Raw genomic sequence first — 22,929 nt, forward strand, 5'->3', positions numbered from 1 at the left:
TTTTAATTCTACAATGGAAATTGAAAAAATTATGACATCTTTTCTCAATCCAAATGTTCAACTCAATCTATTCGGGGACACAAATTTTAACTATTGGAAAGGAAAATTCTCAAGGTTGCATATATTCTTGATCCAAAGTTGGAGTCATTTCCAAAACCAAAGGATGATGACTCTAATACAGTCAAGGCTACACGGAAGAAGCGTGAAAAAGACGTGGTGATATGTCGTGGTCACATTCTCAACACTCTCTTTGATAAATTCTATGATCTCTATGACTCAATTGAATCCCCAGTAGAGATACGGAATGTACTTGAATACAAATACAAAGTCGAAAAAAAGGTATGGACAAATTCCTTATCTTGAAGTATCTTGAATTTGTCATGATTAACACCAAGTGTGTTTTGATCAAATACATGAATTACAACTCACTGTTACCAAGCCTCGTGAATTAAAAGTGAAAATTTCTGAATCATTCTAAGTGGGTACAATTATTATTAAATTACCCCAAAATTAGAATGGTTATAGAAATAAACTTTTGCATAACAGAGATGATTTAATCTTGGAGAACTTGCAAAAACATTTGAGGATTGAAGAGGAGACTATGTCTCGTAATCCCAAGGAAAATAACAATGAATCCTCTAAAGTTAATGTTACCGAAGCAAGCAAGTTTAACAAGAACTTCAAGGTCAATAATGGTAGAAAGTTGAAAAAATCCGGAAATGACCAGAAAAAATTTCTTGGTAAATGTTTCAATTGTGATAAAAAAGATCATCACAAAAAAAACTGCAAGTACAAGAAAGAAATCATTGTCAATAATGCCAATGTTGTTGAAAAACACTAAGAAGAAATCCATGCACTGATCTTAGAAATGGAAATTGATATGATAACCAAAAACACTAAGAAGAAATCCGTGCAATGATCTTGAATAAGATGGTGTTTGAACTCTTCATTTAAGTTCTTATATGGAGAAATACATTCAAACCCTTATCATGACCTCTATGGCAATAATTTAGCCTAAAATTTGTGTTGTTGTTGCAGTATATCCGAGGACGTATTTACATTATATAGAGGTCTATATGAGTATATTGATTCTGATTTAAATTAATTTAAAGTTTTCTAAGTATATAAGATAATTTCGTCTTGTCCGTATATTGAATTTTCAATCTTGTAAATGCTTGATAAAATTTGTCATAAATTTGTTATAAGATTTAGGACTATGATATTCACTAACTAACTCCATCAATGAATTCTTAAATTCTCCAGTTCAAAAAAAAAAACTTTTGAATTTTTGAATGATGTAGGTACATTGGCTAGGTTCGTTCGTAATTCACTGATGGACCTTGAGAACTATGAATCATTTCAAATAAAAATCAATGTACTTTTGAAATCCTCCTTAATGTATACATACTCTCAAACCTAAATTCGATAGTATAAATTAGTAGCAGTGATTTTTTAAACTTACAAAGATTTGATAAAATTAATCACTAACTTATTTTAAGATATATGACCTTGTGATTCAGAAAATATCAAACTTTTAAATTTTTAAATAATGTAGATCCTTTAGCAAGTGATCCGATGATGAGGAGGGGCCCGGTCAACAGGGTGTCAATGATATGGTGGTCAAAGTCAAGCTGGTCAATGCCCTGGTATTATCTTCTGATCGGGCAACCCCCCTTTCCCGACCGAGAGGAAGAATCGCCGAGCCTACATGAAGCAGATGTTAGCACAGCTTGGTCACGTACCGAGCTTCCGACGCTCAGAAGATCCAGCGAATCTAGAGGTCGAGTGGCCAATCCGCTCGGACTCGCCTAAAATCTCAACCGAGTGGAGCCACAGCTGAGCGGACAGTGGAAGGATGGTCGAGCGGCTCCCCCGCTCGGCCCCTGGAAGGACAGCCGTCTGAATGGACGAGGATCGACCGAGCGGCTCTTCTGCTCGGCTCGATAGCCAACAAAAGACGAATCAGTCTATATCTTTGTGGGAGCCCGGGCCACTGACAAACGGCGTGACTGGCGGCACGGTCAGGCAGAGGATCGTACGACATAATCTTCCACTGTCTTGTCAGAGATATATTCGGGTTGTTGCGGTACGGTGTCAGAGACACTTTTCTGATACGTCTTTTCAGGGTATGCGTTGAGGAGTGTGCACATCTCGAGGAGCATGCACGCGCTTCCCCGGAGTTCTATATAAAGACTCCCAAACTTCAACGGAGGTATGCATAAATCTGTACTGTAGCTACAGTTACCCTGCCATTTTGCTTCCTCATTTCTTCTACATCGCCGGTGGTTGACTTGAGCGTCAGAGGGCCATCGCCGGGGAACCCCTTCCTGGCTCGGCACTGGCGTTGCTATGGTTGCAAGTTTCACTGACGAGAAGTCCACCAACGGTCAACGGGAGCGCCACATCCCCAGCATCCATCGCCTCGACTCTCGGACATGATGAAAATTTGGCGCCGTCTGTGGGAACGCACCTGCATCCGAGCCAAGAAAATGGAAGAAGCTGGATGACTTCACACCGTGATGCTCACTTAAGATGAGCTCGACGCGCTAATACAAGTGCAAGCGACAATGATAGTCGAGCAACAGCAGCAAAAGGCACTAGCTGACAGACTAGCGCAACAAGCAACGTCGGCCTCTGGAGGCTGAGCGACTCACGACGATCGACCGGAGCAGTATTCTATTTGGGGACAAAATAGACTGCCAACCGGCACACATAGAGAAGCTCCACCCACGCTTATTCCATTCCATCGGACTCTGTTCCAAACGCCCTCAGAGATTGCGCAAGCAAATCAGGAGAAGGGATCTTCTTCAGACGAAGCTCCCATTCAAGACGCAAGGAAAGACAAGGCGTCCCGAGCCGACGCGTCTCCCGAGCGGATCAACCGCCAGTTCTCTAAAGAAATACTTCGAGACCCATTGCCAAGGCACTACGCTCCATTGGCAATTGGAGAATACAACGGATCGACCGATCCGAATGATCATTTGGGAAAGTTCGATAACGCTGCTACACTTCACCAATACACAGATGGGATGAAGTGCTGAGTCTTCCTTACCACGCTCTCCAGCTCGGCCCAAGCGATGGTTCAGGAGACTACCGGACGGATCCATACGGAGTTTTAAAGAGTTCCGAGCGGCCTTCTTACACCATTTTGCAAGCAGCAGACGTTACCAGAAGATGAGCGTCAGCTTATTTTCCATGAAACAAGGACCCAAGAAGCCCTCCGAGTATACATTCAACTCTTCAACTAGGTAGCCATGGATATCCCTTCGGTCTCATCTGAGACCATGATAAATGCGTTTACTTAGGACCTAGTTGAAGGAGACTTCTTCCGATTGCTCATCCGGAAGCCACCCCGAGACTACGACCACATGCTCAAGAAATCCAGTGAATACATAAATGTGGAAGAGGCCCAGGTAGCAAGAAGGAAGGAGGCACCGGTCGAGCCCTCGGTGCCGACTGAATGCAGGCCACTGAGCGACCCACAACCACCCAGGGGGCCGAGGGGCGAAGGAGCATAGCCACATAAGGAGATAAGGGCGCATGCCGTGTAGCATGTGGCCTCCGGTCGGCCAAAGGCACTAAAGGGCAAGGTATGGACTCCTATGTTTTGTTCCTTCCATCAATCGACGTCCCACAACACCCGTGACTGTCGAGGGTTGACGCCAGTCGTTCGACTGACACTAAGGGTTTATCGTCGTCGATCGCCTTCACCCGACCGACGACACAAACATCAAACCGTCGGGCGACGAGAATATGTCAGGCGGTCACCCGAGCAGCACCACCACCATCAATAGAGGAGCAATGACCATCCCCGAGCTTCACGCGAGCGACACAGGCCGTCCGATCGGGAGGAGAAAAATAGAAGCAATGCCGCTCGGGGAGAGATAAACATTATCACCGGCAGATCGACCAGTGGAGACTCCAACCGAGCCAGAAAATCATACGTTCGGCGACTGGAGATCCATGTTGTGGGTTGTAGTTGGGAGAATGCGAGCAGACCCAAAATCAGCTTCGAACCCAGGGATCTTGAAGGAATAGAAGTTCCTCACGATGACACCCTCATCATCCGAGCGGTGATCGCCAATTATACTATTCACTGAATTTTCGTTGACACAGGCAGCTCAGTGAATATAATTTTTAAGAAGGCGTTCGACCAGCTCCAAATCGATCGGGGCGAGTTGCTGCTAATGACAACCCCACTATATGGGTTCACTGGCAACAAGGTGCAGCCGATCGACCAAACTAAGTTGGTCATATCACTAGGAGAGGAGCCGCTCAGAAGGATCAAGACCATAAAATTCATTGTTGTGGAGCCCCCCTCAGCCTACAACGTCATTTTGGGCTGACCGACCCTCAATGACTTCCGAGAGGTAGTCTCAACGTACTGCCAGAAGATCAAGTTCCCGGTAGAAAACCGGGTAAGAGAGGTCAAGGGTAACCAGTTAGACTTGACCACGGTTCGGAACCGACGGTTCGACGGTTCGTAACCGACGATTTAGAACCGCCAGTTCGACGGTTCCAGACAGGTCGACCCTTAACCTTAACCACTCAAGACGGTTATGGTTCATGGTTCGGAACCGCCGGTTCACAGTTCGGTTCACGGTTCATCACGGTTTGCCACAGTTCAAGATTATTATGTTAAAAAATAAAAAATTATAAATTATAAATTAAACATTACAAATTACAAATTAGAAATTAAAATTTATTGGAAAAGGGCTTGCACTTATTTAAGTTGCCTACGTATCCCTTTAGGGGAATCAAAGCCCATGTAGTTCTTTTACATTTTTATCCTTTTACATTTTCACTCACTTCTATTTCATGTTCCTATTGTATTTGTTCCTTCAGTATCAAAATCTTCAACTTCGTCATTTGAAAGTTGCATTCCTGGAATTCTTTTCTCCGCTCTGGTCCAATCGTCCAGTAATGCTTGGGCTTCCAATGAGTTAGGAGATAAAGTTGATCGTCGTTCATCTAATATGTTGCCGCTAGCACTGAACGTCTGCTCTACAGCAACAGTTGACACTGGACAAGCTAATATTTCTTTGGCGATCACGGAGAGAACGGGAAAGCTTTGAGCCTTCTGTGACCACCACTTTAAGATATCGAAATTTTCGCTCTCTGCTTCATTAAAATCAAAAGAAGTCATAAAATAATTCTCAAGTTCTTGTGTAGAACTTGAGGATCCTCGTGGATGTTTTGTCCATTCTTTTAAAAAGAGTTGTGTTTTTGTAAGTTTTAAATTACTACTAATAGTTTGTTGTATTTCAGAAATTTTAATTTGTTTTCCATATTTTGCATAATATTGATTATAAATATCATATAAATAAATTCTAACATTATATATAATATTAACTGAATCAGGGGAAGAAAAATCTTTAATTGGAATTAAAGCGTCATAATATAAAGTTAACATTTCTTATAAAACTTCTAATTTAAATCTAGGATCTAAAGTAAATGCAATTAAATAAATTTCAGGAATTAAATAAAAATATTTTTCCCATTTAGTTTTCATAGCTAAGATGCAAGGAGATAAAGATTCATTATTAATATGTTCATTTAAAACTAACACTATATTAGAAAAATTTTCTAAAACTAATTGAGCAGTGGGGTAATAAACACCGGAAAGTTGTTCGGTTGCATCATTAAATACTTTTAAAATTTCACAAATACTACTACAAATATTCCATTGTTGTGAAAATAAATATATATTAGTATTAGTATTTTGTGCAAAAAATGAACAAAATAATTCTTTATATTGAAATGAATCTTGTAATAATTGGTATGTTGAATTCCAACGTGTTGGTACATCACGTGGAAATTTTTTAGGTCTCATTCTATTAATTTTACAAAACCTACCCCATTGTTTCATTATAGATGGATGAGACCATAAATAAGAAATTGCAATTCTAATTGGTTTAATATAACTTTCTAAATTTTTAAACCATCTTGAACACATAAATTTAAAACATGGCATACACAACGAATATGAAAAAATAAACCGCCAATAATAGGTTGACAAACAAATTTTAGATCATCTATACAAGTGGTATTGGAACTAGCATTATCTAATGATATTGAAAATATTTTATGAGTTAAGTCATATTCTTCTAAAATTAAACATAATAATTGTATGATGTTATGAGTATTATGTGATTCATCAAAAACTCTATAAGCTAACAATCTTTTTTGGAGGTTCCAAGAGTTATCGATCCAATGGCAAGTCACACCCATCTACGAATGCGTTTACCAATGATCACTCTAAATATCGGAACATAAAGAAACTTTATTATCTAATTTATTAAATTCATCAATTAAATTCTTTTTCCCTTGTTTTACTAATTTATTAATTGTACGAGTTAGTGTAGTCCTAGGAACACGTTTAGGACATGGATTAAGAGATTCTTTATAAAAATCTTTAAATGTGCATTTAGATCCAAAACTAAAAGAAAGATATTCTACGGAAACAAATTTAGCTAATGATTCTCTTAATTTATTATCCGAATATAAAAATAAACCGGAATCGGTACTACCGCTAGTTGAAGAAAATCTTGATAATTGTGTTTGAGAACGGTCGAGTCCATATTCCGTCGGGTGCTTCGTTTCTACATGTCGTTTCAATGACCCATAGCCACCGCCGACTTGGAATTTGTAGGAAGCATTGCAGTGCTTACATTTTGCACGCATTTCTCCCGACGAAAGAGTGACATTCTCAAAATGTTTAGTGAAAATAGAAGACTTTAGAGGAGGAAATTCCCGAACCTTAGAAGTAATTGCATTGGTACTTCCTTGTGTTTCAGGTGTCAGATTCGGAAGATGCTCGATCTCATCATCGGTGGATTGATTGTTGGGGTCCTCCTCCCGCGGATTCATTATTTGCTTTCCCTTCCGAGCTCGAGATGATGCACCTCCGCGGCCTCCTTCCATTGTAATTGAAAATTGGAAACGAAAGCGTGTAAAGAACACAAAATTGAGATTAAGAGTAAGAGTAGAGAAGATGTGTGTGAAAATGATGAAATGAACTCTCTATTTATAGAGTTTTGATAGTAACGGACATTAAATCATAGCCATTGATAAAAAAAACGGTCAAATGATCCTAACCGTTGAAAAAAATAACCCCCCAAAAAAATACCCCCAACGGCTATGAACCGTCGGTTAACCAGCGGTTCCAACGACTATAAACCGCCGGTTCACGCCGTTACAAAAAAAAAATGCGATTGAACCGGCGGGCTGAACCGCTGGTTAACCGACGGCTCACTGGTTTTGCAGCAATTGAACCGGAACCGGCCCGGCAACTTGCCGGGCTGGTTCTGGTTCGACCCGGTGAACCAGGTCAACGGGCAACCAGCCCGTTGACCACCCAGTTACGGGCCCAGGTTGGGTTCGGGCCAGACCCGACCCAGGGTCGGGTCTATGACCAGTTAGCCGCTTGACACTGTTTGTTAGAGTGTATACTAAAAGCCTAGCTTTTGGTATAAACATTTATCTAGAAATAAGAATCACATTGGTCAAATGTCTATATTTATGATAAATGTAGTTGTTCAATTAATTTATATTGTAGATAACATGGTGTGTGGTGTCACACACAGAGGATCATGTTATCAGTACCTTATAAATTATAAACAGTAGCTCACGATCATAATGGAAAGGAACAAACCATTGGAAGGTCGTAGTGTAATAAGTATTAGTTTATCTTAACTATATAATTACACTAGTACACTTAGAGTGTATTGAGTAGGACCATTAGAGATTGTTTCTTTTATACTGACTTTATAAAGAAACAAAGACCTCAGTTATTATGGAAGTGTGTGCTCTTAATCCTAATATAATAACAAGCACATATATTTGATATTTATTTCTTTAATTTATCAATGGGTGAGATTTAGTTCGATGAATCAATAAGCCCGATAAGTTGGGAAATGATATCACTTATAGTGTGTGTTGTTGATTATAGAAGGAAACTGTGTCCTAGTGATTTAGGTTGAGAATGTCCCCAAGAGGAGCTCATAAGGATTGTCATGTTAAACCCTGCAGGTGGACTTAGTCCGACATGACGATAAGGTTGAGTGGTACTACTCTTGGAGCTAGATATTAATTAAGTGAGTTGTCAGTAACTTACTTAATTAGTGGACATTTGTTATCTTAAACACAGGGAGACTGACATACTCATAATAAGAAGGAGCCCAAAATGTAATTTGGGATTGGTGCGGTAGTTCAATAATAGTTCTTTAGTGGAATGAATTATTATTGATGAAATTAAGTTGTGTGTTAAGGGCGAACAGGGATGCTTAATTTCATCAAGAGACAAAACCAATTCCTCCTCTGGTCCCTATCGTAGCCTCTAGTATATAGAGATTTATACCCACATACCCACCTTCTTACCCATCCAATGGGGGGCCAAGCTAGCTTGGAACCCAAGCTAGGGCGGCCAAGACCAATTGGATGAGCTAGGTGGTGACCAAAGCATGGGTCCCAAGCTTAGGTGGCGACCACTAGAATATTAAAAGGATTTTTATTAAAATTATTTCTTATGTGGATATCATGATTTTAAAAGAGTTTAAAAATTAAAATTTCCTTTTATAGCTTTCTACAAAAGATTAAGAGAAGAGATTAATCTCTTTCCTTATTTGTAGTTTAAAAGGATGTTTTTAATTTTTGATAAAAACTTTCCTTATTTGTAAATCATCTACATGTTTAAAAGAGAGTTTAAAATTTGAAATCTTTCCTTATTTGTTGATTAAAGGAGGATTTTAAATTTTAAGAAAACTTTCCTTTTTAATCGTGTTCATGATTTAAAAGAGAGTTTAAAATTAAATATTCTCTTTTATAAGTTTCTACAAAAGATTAAGAAAAGATTTGATATCTTTCCTTATTTGTAGATTAAAAGAGATTTTAATTTATAGAGATAACTTTCTTTTTATCCACATGTTTAAAAGAAATATTTTAATTTATTAAATTTCCTTTTTATAAACCAATCATGAAGGGATAAAAATTATTGAAAAAATTTTATAAATTTCCGGAAGCAAATAATGAAGTTTTAATTTGTGTTTAAAATTGTATTTGTTTGGAAATTTGTATAATGGCCGGCCATTGTAAATTGAGAAGAGAAAAATTATTTTTAATTAAATAAATTTTCCTTTTCATGGCAAAAGAATTAAGGAAGTTTTTATTTAAATTTCCTTATTTGCCAAGATCAAGGATTATAAAAGAGGGGGTAGCGGTGCCTTCATGGGTGAACGACTCTATTATTTTTCTCCCTCTTTTCTTCCTTGGGTGTGGCCGGCCCTTTCTTTCCTCTCCTCTCCTTTGTGTGGCCGAAACCTTCTCATGGTGGAGATAGCTTTGGTGGCCGGATCTAAGAAGGAGAAGAAGGAGAGAAAAGAAGCCTCTTTTCTAGCATCCCTTGGAGCATGGTGGTGGTGGCCGAACCTCTTCATCCTAGGAGAAGTTTTGATGGCCAAAACTTGCAAGGAAGAAGAAGGTGCTTGGTGGTTCTCATCTCGGAAGATCGTTGCCCACACAACGTCCGAGGTTAGAAGAGGAATACGATAGAAGATCAAGAGGTCTTTCTAAAAGGTATAACTAGTAATTTTTCTTTCCGCATCATACTAGTTATTTTTGGAAATAATACCAAATACAAGAGGCATGTGATTCTAGTATTTCGAATATGCTTTTTGATGTTGTGTTCTTTTGTTTTTTTTCCCTGTGATTTGATTGTTCTTTTTGGTTAACCTAAAGTTATTTTAGGAAATTAAATATTATCTTTCCATAAAAGGTTTTGTCTAGTCGGTGGTGGTTGCTCCCATATCCAAGAAGGCCATGTGCCTCGCCACGTCAGTACTGGGAATCAATTATGGAAATTAATATTTAATGGAATTAATAACTTAAGGTGATTTGGGTCGAACGTGTTAAGTTCCGCAGGAGACCCAAGTCAAAACCTAAAAGAATGAATAGATTAAGTTTTGGATCAAATGTGTTAAGTTCCGCAGGCGATCCAAAATTCAATTTAAAAGAACACATGGTAGATAGGAAAAGGTTCAGACCTTTGTACAAAATTTTGTACAGTGGAACCTCTAGGTTTTCCGAGTAGCAACCAACACTGTTATGTCGAGATGGTTAAAATCGAAGCCAAGTATGCTCGGAAGACTCCCCGATTAGAGGTAAGCGCCATCACTAAAAAGCCTCCTACTCTAGTCTATGAAGAAAAGGAAGAAGTACAAATCCACCCCTGCCGAGCGGAGGCAACAACTTTCATCACGTTCGATCTGGGAGCTTAACAGAAGGCGGAGCTGGTAGCCTGTCTCTAACCAAACCATGACGTATTCGTGTGGTCGACGCACGAGCTCCCCCAGGATCTCACCGAGTGTCGCACAGCACGAGCTTCACGTCCTACCAGACACTCGGCCGGTGAAGCAGAGAAAGAGGGACTTCAGCGCCGAACAAAATTTGATCATCCGTGAGAAAATAGAGAAGCTCCTGGAAGCCGGTCACATACGTGAAGTTCAGTTCCCAAGCTGGCTTGCAAATGTAGTGATGGTCTCGAAGCCAGGCAACAAGTGGCGCGTCTACATTGATTTCCGGGACCTCAACAAGGCATAACCAAAGGACTTCTACCCGCTGCCTCAGATCAACTAGATGGTAGACTCTACTACCGAATGTGTGATATGTATGCTGGATGCGTATCAAGGGTACCACCAAGTGTCGCTCGCTCGAGAAGATCAAGAGAAAATCAGTTTCATCACGGTCGATGGAACCTACTGCTACAAGGTCATGCCGTTCGGACTAAAGAATGCTGGCGCTACTTATCAGAGGTTAATGAATAAGGTGTTCTGATGGTAGATCGGCCGCAACATGGAGGTATATATCGACGACATACTAATTAAATCCCTCTGAATAGCTGACCTCTGTGTAGATATCAAGGAGACCTACCAGACACTCAGGACGTACATAATCAAGCTAAATCCAAGCAAGTGTCTGTTCGACGCAAAGAGCGGGCGATTCCTGGGTTACATCGTCACCGAACGGGGCATCAAGGCGAATCCCAGCAAAGTGAAAGCACTACAAGATATGCCACCACCAAGGAATCTTAAGGAAGCCCAACGTCTCATCGGTCGGATAACTGCACTATCTCGGTTCATCTCCAAGTCAGCCGACCAGAGCTTGTTGTTCTTCAAGATATTACGCCGAGCCACCAAATTTCAATGGGATGAAGAGTACGACCGGGCATTTGAAGAATTAAAGGAGTACCTCAATTCATTGCCTGTATTGGCTAAGCCAGTTGTCGACGAGCCACTCATAATTTATTTATCCTTGACCGACCATGCGGTCGGTTCAGCACTAGTTAGGCCGAACGACGAGGAACAATTGGTGTACTTCCTGAGTCATATATTGAAATATACTGAATCCCGCTACATTGGTCTCGAGAAACTGGCTTTGCGTTGGTGCTCACCGCTCGGAGGCTTCGCCCCTACTTCCTCACGCATTCCATTATCGTGATGACCAACAGTCCTTTGGGGAGGGCCCTTCTCAACCCCAAAGTGTCCGGACAGCTAATCAAATGGACAGCGGAACTCAGGGAGTTCGATATCCAATACCAGCCCCGAATGGACATCAAAGCACAATCTTTGGCGGATTTCGTCACTAAGGTACAGAATCCTGAACCTGAAGTCGTTTGGAGAATATATGTAGATGGTTCGGCCACTCGGCAAGGGAGCGGGATCGAAATACTGCTCATCTCCCCCCAGGAGGAGCGGATGCAACTGTCCATTCAGCTAGACTACCGGGCAACCAATAATGAAGTCGAATATAAAGCACTCATAGCTGGCCTACAAGCTGCTCGGCACATCGGAGCCATCAAGGTCCTTATCCACTCAGACTCACAGTTGCCCGCTCAGCAGCTGGTCAGGACGTTCAAGATAAGCAACACACGGCTCAGGCTCTACGCTGAGGCTTTCGAAAAGCTAAAGGCCAACTTTCGGGAGGTCATAATACAGAAGATCCCTCGAACGGATAACCAAGCTGTAGATGAATTGACCAAACTAGCCAGCTCGTTATCGTCGATCGTCATATCACAGCCGATTGAGCAGGTGTCTTTAGTGGCCCACATTGACCGGATGGAGGGACTTACCTTCCCAGACGACTAGAGGACGACGTTGACGAAGTTTCTGTGATCGGGAGCTACACTGCCCGATCGAGAGGAGGCCTGCTTATTAAGAATGAGGGTTGGTCGATTCACCCTGATCGGAGATCAGCTCTACAAGAAAACTTTCTCCAGACCCCTACTTAAATGCGTCGGGTCGGAAGATGCCGACTACATACTACAGGAGGTACACCAAGGGTCCTGTGGAGGACACCCGGGCGACCACTCATTGGCAAGAAAGATCATACTTGCCGAATACTTCTGGCCGACCCTCCAAGAGGACGCCACTCGGACGGTGGACACCTCCTTGTCCTGCCAGAAGTATCACAACCTCTCGCATCAACCGACCAAGGAGATGAAGGCGCCCACAGTGGCTTGTCCATTCGACCAGTGGGACATGGACTGTTGGTTAGTCCTAGGAAGATCATACCGGTTCCACTATATAAAAATCTTGTACAAGTGTCGAACCTTTCCTAAATAACCTATTGTGTTCTTTAGAAGTTAAATTAGAAATCGCAAACGGAACTTAACATTATTGATTCCAAATTTAACTTATCTGTTCTTAATGGTTTAGACTTGGATCGCCAGTGGAACTTAACACTATTGATCCAAATCCACCTACGTTATAAATTCAATTAAATATTAATTTCCAAAATTGCCTTCTAGGTTAAACATGACGAGGCACAAGGCCTTCTTGGATATGGAAGCAACCACCACTTCCTAAACAAAGCCTTTTAAGGAAAGCTAATATTTAATTTCCTTATATAACTCTAGGTTTAACAAAAAAGAATAATCGAATCACAAATTCGAAAAAACAAAAACACAAACTCGAATAACAAATTTGAAAAACTAGAATCTATTGCCTCTTGTGTTTGGAATTCTAACAAAGAAAAATAACTAACATGATGCGGAAGAAAATTACTAGTTATACCTTTTCTTTGCAAACTAATGACCTCAAGATCTTCTACTGTATTCCTCGCCTCGCCTTGGATGTCGTGTGGGCAACGATCCTACAAGATGAACACCACCCAAAAGAGCTTCTCCTTCTCAAACTTTCGGCCACCACCACCACAAAAGAAAAGAGAGCAAAGGGAGAAGAGAGGGAGAGAGGGCCGGCCACCAAGAGAGTCTCCACCAAGAGAATAAGAGTTGATATCTCATGAGGCCTCCTCACCCCTTCTTTTATATTACTTTCCCAAGGAAAATAAGGGAAGAATTTTTTCAAAAATTAAAATATTCCTCTAGTTTTTCCTTTTCCCTTTTTATTTTTCCTTTTCTTTCCTCTTGATTGAATCAATCACCAATCATTGATTGGTTTGATTTTATTTTTATTTGGCCGGCCCCTTGCTTGGGCACCAAGCAAGGGTAGCCGACCCTTTAAAGAGGAAGAAAAAATATTTTTTATAAAATTTTATAAAAGAAGAAAACCTCTTATAAAATTTTACAAGCTGTCTTTCTAAAAGTGGATGTTAAAAAAGGAAAGTTTTAAAAATTAAAACCATGTTTTAAAATTTAAAACTTATCTTCAAAAAATTTCCTTTTTTATCATGGTTACAAAAAATAGAAAATTTTAATTTTAAAACTTCTCTTCCTTTTTTTCTAAAACCATGAGGATGGTTAAAAAAGAAAAGTTTTAAAACTTTTAAAACTCTCTATTAAACCATGTGGCCTAATTCAAATAAGAAAAGTTTTTAAAATTAAAATCTCTCTTTTAAAACTTATAGTTTTCTATAAAGAGAAGATTTTAAAAATTCAAAACACCCCTCCTATTTGAATTTATTATGGCCGACCCCTACTTACTTCAGTCCATAAATGGACCGATTGAGCTTGCACACTAGATACTCTTTGCCTTTTTCAATAAACCCTTCTGGTTGCTTCATATAGATGTTTTCTTCAAGACTTCCGTTAAGGAATGTTGTCTTGTTATCCATTTGCCAAATCTCATAATCCATATGAGCAACAATGGATAAGAGTATCCGGATAGACTTTAGTATAGCTACCGGTGAAAAAGTCTCCTCATAATCGATTCTCTCTTTCTGAGTATACCCTTTTGCAACAAGCCTTGCTTTGAAAGTTTCTACCTTCCCGTCTGCCCCTCTTTTCCTTTTATAGATCCATTTGCATCCAACGGTTTTTACACCATCTGGTGATTCTACAAGCTCCTAGACCTTATTAGAATACATAGATTCTATTTCGGAATTCATTTCCTTTTGCCAAGATACTGCATCTATATCTTGGAGTGTTTCGTCATATGTTCGGGGATCAGGTTCATGTTTACCCGGGATCAAGTCCGAAGACTCTCCCAAAAACATGAATCTCTCAGGTTGCCTTACAACCCTCCCACTACGCGAGGCATTGTCTCTGGTTGTGTATCATGTGTGACACGTGTTGCAATCTCTTGCGGTACTTCATCTTGTACTATTGGTACTGAAGTAAACATGTCCTCTCTTATTTCTTCTAGAACAATTTTACTTTTGGGCTTGTGGTTCATTATATAGTCTTCTTCTAAAAACCGGGCATTGGTGCTAACAATGACCTTATGGTCTTTAGGACTATAAAATAAACCACCTTTCGTTCCTCTATAATAACCCACAAACATGCGAACTTCTGTACGAGATTCTAACTTATCAGCATCAGCTTTCAGCACATGTGCTGGACTACCCCAAATCCGAATATGTCCTAGACTGGGCTTTTGCCCATTCCACAATTCTGTGGGAGTAGAAGGTACTGATTTAGAAGGTACTAAGTTCAGAATGTGCGCTGCTGTTTCCAGAGCATATCCCCAAAATGAATTTGGTAACTCTAAATAACTCATCATCGATCTAACCATCTCCATAAAAGTCATATTCCTTCGTTCTATCACACCATTCTATTGGGGTGTACCGGTGCAGACAACTGGGATTGAATCCCGACCTCTGATAAGTAATTCCTAAACTCTCCCAAGAGGTATTCGCCACCATGATCAGACCGTAGTGTTTTGATACTTTTACCAAGACGTTTTTCCACATTAGCCTTGTACTCTTTGAACTTATCAAAGCACTCAGACTTGCGGCGCATCAAGTAAATGTATCCGTATCTCGAATAATCGTCTATAAAAGAGAAAGTATTTGAAGCTACCTCTTACCTGGATAGACATAGGACCACATAAATCAGAATGAACCAGTTCTAACACATCTTTGGCTCTATACCCCTTGGCCTTAAAAGGTCTCTTGGTCATTTTACCTTCCAAGCAAGATTCACAGGTTGGAAAATTTTCCAACTCTAATGTACCCAAGAGTCTATCGACTATAAGCCTTTGAATCCTACTTAAGTTAATATGACCAAGCCTTAGATGCCAAAGATATGTTTGGTTCATCTCCGAATGTTCTTTTCTCTTATTAGAGTTAGAAGATGTGTTATTAATTTCCATTTGTTGCTTTATGGGAGAAATTGGATTTAATATATATAAATTGCCAACCAATGCACCAGAACAGATAATAACTCTATTTCTCTTTATAACTACATTGTTACTGAAAGAAACAAAATATCCATCCAAATACAGTTTAGAAACTGCAATTAAATTCTTTCTAAAACTAGGTACATAAAGTCAATTTCTTAAAACCAAACTTCTATTCCTATCAAAAGATAAGTAGACGTCTCCCATTGCAACAACCGCCACCTTAGTAGCATTGCCCATGTAGACGGTTATCTCTCTTTCAAATAGTCGTCGGGTTTCCTGGAACCCCTGCAAAGAGTTGTAGACATGATCAGTGGCTCCCGTATCTGCACACCATGTGTTGGTAGATAACACCGCTAAACATATTTCAACTACTAGAGCATGAGATATACCTTTATTATTCTGATTCCTACGAGGACAACCCACCTTCCAATGTCCTAACTACTTGTAGATGAAGCACTTGCCCTTCGGCTTCTTCATTCCAACTTTTTGTCCTGTACCCTGAGGTTTATTCACTTTCTTTACTGAAAAGACCTGTTTCTTCTTCTTCTTGCTTTTCAACTTAGAAGTAGAACCATTTTTAGCATAGTGAATCTGAAAACTATGATGAAATATACCTTCTGCTGCCTGTAGTTCTGCCAGAAGTTCCACTAACGTATACTCCCTTTTATTCATGTTATAGTTCAGGTGGAACTGCTCAAAACTTCTGGGCAGCGTTTGGAGAATTATATCGACCTGGGTTTCCCCATCGATTTCTCCTCTAAGAACTTGTATTTCGTTTAGATAAGCCATCATTTTGAGGATATGATCCCTTACGGGTGTCCCCGCAGACATGGTAGCTGTCATTAACTTTCTCATTGCCTCTTGCCTAGCAGTCTGACTCTGGTGCCCAAAGAGTTCTTTGAGATTATTCATTATATCATAAGCAGTTGGTAAATCTTGATGCTGATGTTGTAATACATTTGACATTGAAGTCAAAATGTAGCACCGCGTCATCTCATCTGCTTTTACCCATTTCTTATGATACTCAATCTCCTCTGGGGTAGAGTCACAATTAGGTGTATCTGGGCATACCTCTGACAGTACAAACTTATAGCTTTCGGCAGTTAAGACAATATCCAGGTTTCTTTTCCAATATATATATTTGGGACTGTTGGAGTGTATACTAAAAGCCTATCTTTTGTAAACATTTAATTTTGAAATAAAAGAATCACATTGGTCAATATCTATATTTATTTGTTAAATATAATTGTTCAATTAATTTATATAAGTAGATAACATGGTGTGTGGTGTCACACTCAGAAGATCATGTTGTCGGTTCTTTATAAATTATAAACAGTTGCTCATGACTATGATGGAAAGGAACAAACCATCAGAATAGTCATAGTGTAATTAAGTATTAGTCTATCTTGATTAATAAATTACACTGGTACACTCTAAGTGTATTGAGTAGGACCATTTAGGTAAGTTCTTTTTGTACTGACTTAGTAAAAGAACTAAACCTTAGTTATTATGGAAGTGTGTGCTCTTAATCCTAATATAATAACAAGCACATATATTTAATATTTAGTTCTTTGACTTATCAAAGGGTGAGGTTTAGCTCGATAAATCAATATGCCCAATAAGTTGGGAAATGATATTACTTATAGTGTGTGTTGTTGATTATAGAAGAAATCCGTATCCCAATTATCTAGGTTGAGGATGTCCCCAAGAGGAGCTCATAAGGATTGCCATGTTAAACCCTACAGGTGGACTTAGTCTGACATGACAATGAAGTTGAGTGGTACTACTCTTGGAGCTAGATATTAACTAAGTGAGTTGTCAGTAACTTACTTAATTAGTGGACATTCGTAATTTTAAACACAGGGAGACTAACACACTCATAATAAGAAGGAGCCCATAATGTAATTTGGGATTGGTGCGGTAGTGCGGTAATAACTCTCTAGTGGAATGAGTTATTATCGATGAACTTGAGTTGTGTATTCGGGGCGAGCACGGGATACTCAAGCTCATCGAAACGCCAAAACCAATTTCTCCTCTAGGTCCCTGTTGTAGCCTCATTATAGCCTCAAGTCCATCCAAATGTAAGGCTCTTCTTGGTGTCCAAGAAGTGGGCTGGTCCAATGCTTGGTGACCAAGCAAGGGGCCGACCACATCCTCTTTATAGGGGCCGGCCCTTTGCTTGGTGACCAAGCATGAAGGGGCCGACCACAATATTCAAAAAAGGAGGGTTGTTTTTGAATTTTTAAAATCATTTCTTTGTAGAAAACTATTAATTTTTAAAAGAGAGATTTTAATTTTAAAAACTTTCCTTATTTGAATTTGGCCACATGTTTTAATAGAGAGTTTTAAAAGTTTTAAAACTTTCCTTTTTTAACCATCCTTATGGTTTAAGAAAAAAAAAGGAAGATAAATTTTAAAATTAAAATTAAAATTTTCTATCATCATATTAAAAAAGAAAATTTTATAAGAGAGGTTTTAAATTTTAAAACATGGTTTTAATTTTTAGAACTTTCCTTTTTTAACTCCTACTTTAGAAAAGAGAGCTTGTAAATTTTATAAGAAGATTTCTTCTTGTAATTTTTTTTAAAAAAATATTTCCTTATTCCTCTTGATGAGGTGGCCGGCCACCTTGCTTGGTGCCCAAGCAAGTGGCCGGCCATAATAAAATAAATATAATCATCACAAAATAAAAATTGGTGATTGATTCAATTAAGAGGAAAGAAAAGGAAAAATAAAAAGGAAAAAGGAAAAACTCTTGGATGATTTTATTTTTTGTAAAAAGTTTTTCCTTATTTGCCTTGGGCAAGTAATATAAAAGAAGGGGTGAGGGGGCTTCATGAGACACAACTCTTATTCTATTGCTTGGAGGATCTCAAGTGGCCGGCCCCTCTCTCCCTTCTTTTTTCCCTTTTGCTCTCTTCTCCTTGATGGTGTTGGTGGCCAAATTTTGAGGAAGCTTTTGGATGGTGTTCATCTTGGAGGATCGTCGCCCACACGACGTCCAAGGCGAGGCAAGGAATACGGCAGAAGATCTTGAGGTCATTAGCTTACAAAGAGAAGGTATAACTAGTAATTTCTTCCGCATCATACTAGTTATTTTCTTTGTAAAAATTCTAAATACAAGAGGCAATTAGATCTAGTTTATCGAATTTATTTTTCGAGTTTGTGTTTTCTTCTTTTTCGAATTTATGATTCGATTGTTCTTTTTGGTTAAGCTAGAGTTATTTAAGGAAATTAAATATTAGCTTTCCTTAAAAGGCTTTGCCTAGGCGGTGGCGGTTGCTCCCATATCCAAGAGGCCATGTGCCTCGCCATGCAGTCCTGGAAGCCAATTTTGGAAATTAATATTTAATGAAATTAATAACTTAGGTAGATTTGAATCAATAGTGTTAAGTTCCGCTTGAGATTCAAATCTAAACCATTAAGAACAAATAAGTTAAATTTGGAATCAATGATGTTAAGTTCCGTCTGCGATTCCTTATTTAACTTCTAAAGAACACAATAGGTTATTTAAGGAAAGGTTCGACACTTATACAAAATTTTTTTATACAGTGGAACTGGTACGTTTTCCTAGGATTAACCAACAGGGACCAGTAAGTCTATTCTCTTTCAGAATAATGGCTAGTGGGTTGAAAGTCATCCTAAGAATCACAAAAATAAACTTTGGTCAAGACTCTAAATTTAGGATAATATTGATTCCAAAAACAATACTATTTTAAATTAACCAACACCTCAAATCACCATGAATTTTGCATGCCACGATAATGTGGACGTATACAAAATCAAACATTTGTAAGAGGAGGTTTTACCCATTAATTTTATTCTTGTCAACCTAACTTCATGATAAATAAAATTAATAGTTGGTTTTCCTTCGGTCACATAAATAATAGCAGTGACTCCGATGGGGAGGATACTATTAGACGTGCCTAAGTGTATACCATTACTTGACACTTAGTCCATTAATAAGATTGTGCCCCTTCCGATGGGGAAGATCACACGCTCTTAATTAATTTCCTATAGTCATCCAAAATAAAAGTTTGATCTAGTGATCCACAAATAAACTCATCCGATATGGAGGAAGGCACTCAGAGCCAACGTGCAAGTTTGTTTGCATAACTTACAAACCAGTAATGGAGATCGTGGAATTTATTAAAATTCTTCTCCCACTTAATTATTTAAAAATGAGGATTTTAACCTATGCTAGCATATCATGCACACATACATCACAGTAAATAAAAGCAATAAATTTGAAAATTAGTTTTCCAACTATTATGGTCTTTTCCATCACTGTCTTCAGTATGCTCCAACCCTAGCTGCTACCATCTTTAGCCACCGCCATCAGGTTGAGTTGTCGCATCTATCTTGCTTCTTATTCCGCTGCGCCTCTGGTCCTCCAATAGCACCACACATCGCAAAGATACGATCCGCGACATATATAAAATTTTACATATATCGATCCTATATTCCATAAAGGAATGTACATGTATTCTAGATCGAACAAAAAAAATAAAATTCTAAAAATAATACAGCTCCTGCTGTATTTGATACATATAATCATGCACACAAAAATAATGCCCTTGACATGTCCAAGGGTCCAATCACACACAATATCTATATGTCATAATAGTTGGAGCCTGCAACCACAAAGTTAGCACATCCTACTATTATCCTTCCTAAATTATGTATGACATGTGCATAATTAATTTGAAAACCAAAACACACAGAGGCAAACCCTAGCTCTGATACCAATTGTTGGTTAGTCCTAGGAAGATCGTACCGGTTCCACTATACAAAAATTTTATACAAGTGTCGAACCTTTCCTAAATAACCTATTGTGTTCTTTAGAAGTTAAATTAGGAATCGCAAACGAAACTTAACATTATTGATTCCAAATTTAACTTATCTATTCTTAATGGTTTAGACTTGGATCGCAAGTGGAACTTAACACTATTGATCCAAATCCACCTACGTTATAAATTTAATTAAATATTAATTTCTAAAATTGGCTTCCAGGTTAAACATGGCAAGGCACAAGGCCTTCTTAGATATGGGAGCAACCACCATTTCTTAGACAAAGCCCTTTAAGGAAAGCTAATATTTAATTTCCTTATATAACTCTAAGTTTAACCAAAGAGAACAATCGAATCACAAATTCGAAAAAACAAAAACACAAACTCGAATAACAAATCTGAAAAACTAGAATCTATTGCCTCTTGTGTTTGGAATTCTAACAAAGAAAAATAACTAGCATGATGCGGAAGAAAATTACTAGTTATACCTTTTCTTTGCAAGCTAATGACCTCAAGATCTTCTGCTGTATTCCTCGCCTCGCTTTGGACGTCGTGTGGGCAACGATCCTCCAAGATGAACACCACCAAAAGAGCTTCTCCTTCTCAAACTTTCGACCACCACCACTGTAACGACCACCCTTCTTACTACTACTACTACTCTCTAAGAGTGACCGTTACTTATCTACTAACTCTACTTAACCGGTTTATTAAAAATCTCTAGGAAAACCCTACCGAAAAATTTTGACAGAGTCTCCCCTGTACCGGTGACCATTTCCCATAATACAAACAAATAATAAACCATCAGCCACATGCGGCTGGTATAAATACTTCACAACCACGTAGTAATAATATCACAATAACTAAAAGGAAACTATTCTAGCAATAGTAAACAAATAGAACTCCAACGATAAGACATACCAAACTACAAGTGCGGAATAGACTCAATTACAATCTCAACTTCATCATAGCATTAAAAGAGAACTAAAATAACTAAACAGAAAAGTCTTGGCAATTTGCCAGCTCATTCTGGATCTCTCCATAGTCCAGCCATCACACACCTTCATCACCACCACCTTGTCGCCTTCCTTGCTAAATCTTTTCCTTTCCTTTATCTGCAGTAGGAGGAAGTGCAGTCTATAAGCATAAAGCTTAGTGAGCGCTATCTACTCACAAAAACTCGATATGCATGTATATAAATAAAAACATGCTAAAACTAAATGCTAACATATAAAACTACTCATGCTCATATATAGCAAAGGAATCATGCTAACTGAAATACTAAACATTTGTAGTTCATCATGCTCATAAACCAATAAAAGAAGCATACTAACTGAAATACTAAACATGTATTGTTTATCATGCTTATAAACCAATAAAAGAAGCATACTAAACATGTAAAGCTACTAAACATGTAAAACTAAACATGCTGGATAATCTAGTAGCAAGAAACAAATAAAACTATTACTGCATGCTTCAAATAACAAGAAACTAAACTTTCTAATTCTAAACATATTTGAAGCTTGTTTCCTTTGTTTCAAAACTTATACTTTAATACTTCAAAATAATAATAAACTTCTTTTGGGCCCAGCATTGTACCACTTTGCGCGCATTCTTAATAAGAATCGAGGTAGCTAATCCCGAAACTACTAAGATACTTCTAGGCCTTGTGCCTAGGGGCAACTTGGAGCCCATCCCTTGGACCTTGTGTCCGGTACATGCCCTTTAAAAGTAAAATACTTTTTATCTTAATTACTTCTTCTTTAAATGCCTTGGCATTTTAATAGACACCTTGTGTGCCATAAATCCCTAAAATATTGACTTTGGGATTTACTTAAGGCCTTGGCCTTTCTCTTTCTTCTCTTTTTCTTTCTTTTACTTGTTAATACTTCTAAAAGTATTTAATAGGATTCTTATTTTTCCACTAGAATACATGGCTGTTCATGCATATTAAAATAGCAAATGAAAACAACTTTGAGCTTACTAATCATGCTATAAAATAGAGCAAAAGGAAGCAACTTTGAACTTACTAATCATGCTATAAAATAGAGCAAAAGAGAGCTTATTTGGACTTTCTAACATGCTGTAAAATAGGCAAAAGAATGCAACTTTGAGCTTTCTGTACATGCTGTAAAATAGAGCAAAAGAAAGCTAACTTAGACTTACTAAACATGCTGTAAGATAAACAACTGAATGCTACTTTAAACTTCCTAAACATGCTATAAATAAAGCAAAAGAATACAACTTCAAACTTCTTTAACGTGCTATAAAATAGGCAACAGAATGCTACTTCAAACTTTCTAACATAATATGACTAATACACAGCTTATCTGGAATTCACTCAATAAAGATATTATAACTCGTATTCCATTTAAAATTCCAGAATCAGCCAAGCACAGATGTTGTCCATATACTTGAATGGAAGTAGCATAACTAAACCTCAAGCTCAGATTCAACATAAGCAATTTATCTAAACCTCATGCTCAGATTTAATGTAAGCAAATTATCTAAACCTCATGCTCAGATTTAACATAAGAAAATTATCTAAACCTCATGTTCAGATTAAA

The 22,929-nt window shown here is 38.4% G+C and overlaps 1 protein-coding gene across 1 annotated transcript in view; it reads left to right on the top strand.

Moving 5' to 3' along the window:
- LOC122008364 (noroxomaritidine/norcraugsodine reductase-like) overlaps window positions 1-22,929 on the top strand; it is a 182,388-nt gene that overhangs the window by 1,844 nt on the left and 157,615 nt on the right. The window lies entirely within an intron of this gene.

This window comes from Zingiber officinale, chromosome 8A (genome assembly GCF_018446385.1).
Source record: "Zingiber officinale cultivar Zhangliang chromosome 8A, Zo_v1.1, whole genome shotgun sequence".
NCBI classification, from domain to species: Eukaryota; Viridiplantae; Streptophyta; class Magnoliopsida; order Zingiberales; family Zingiberaceae; genus Zingiber; species Zingiber officinale.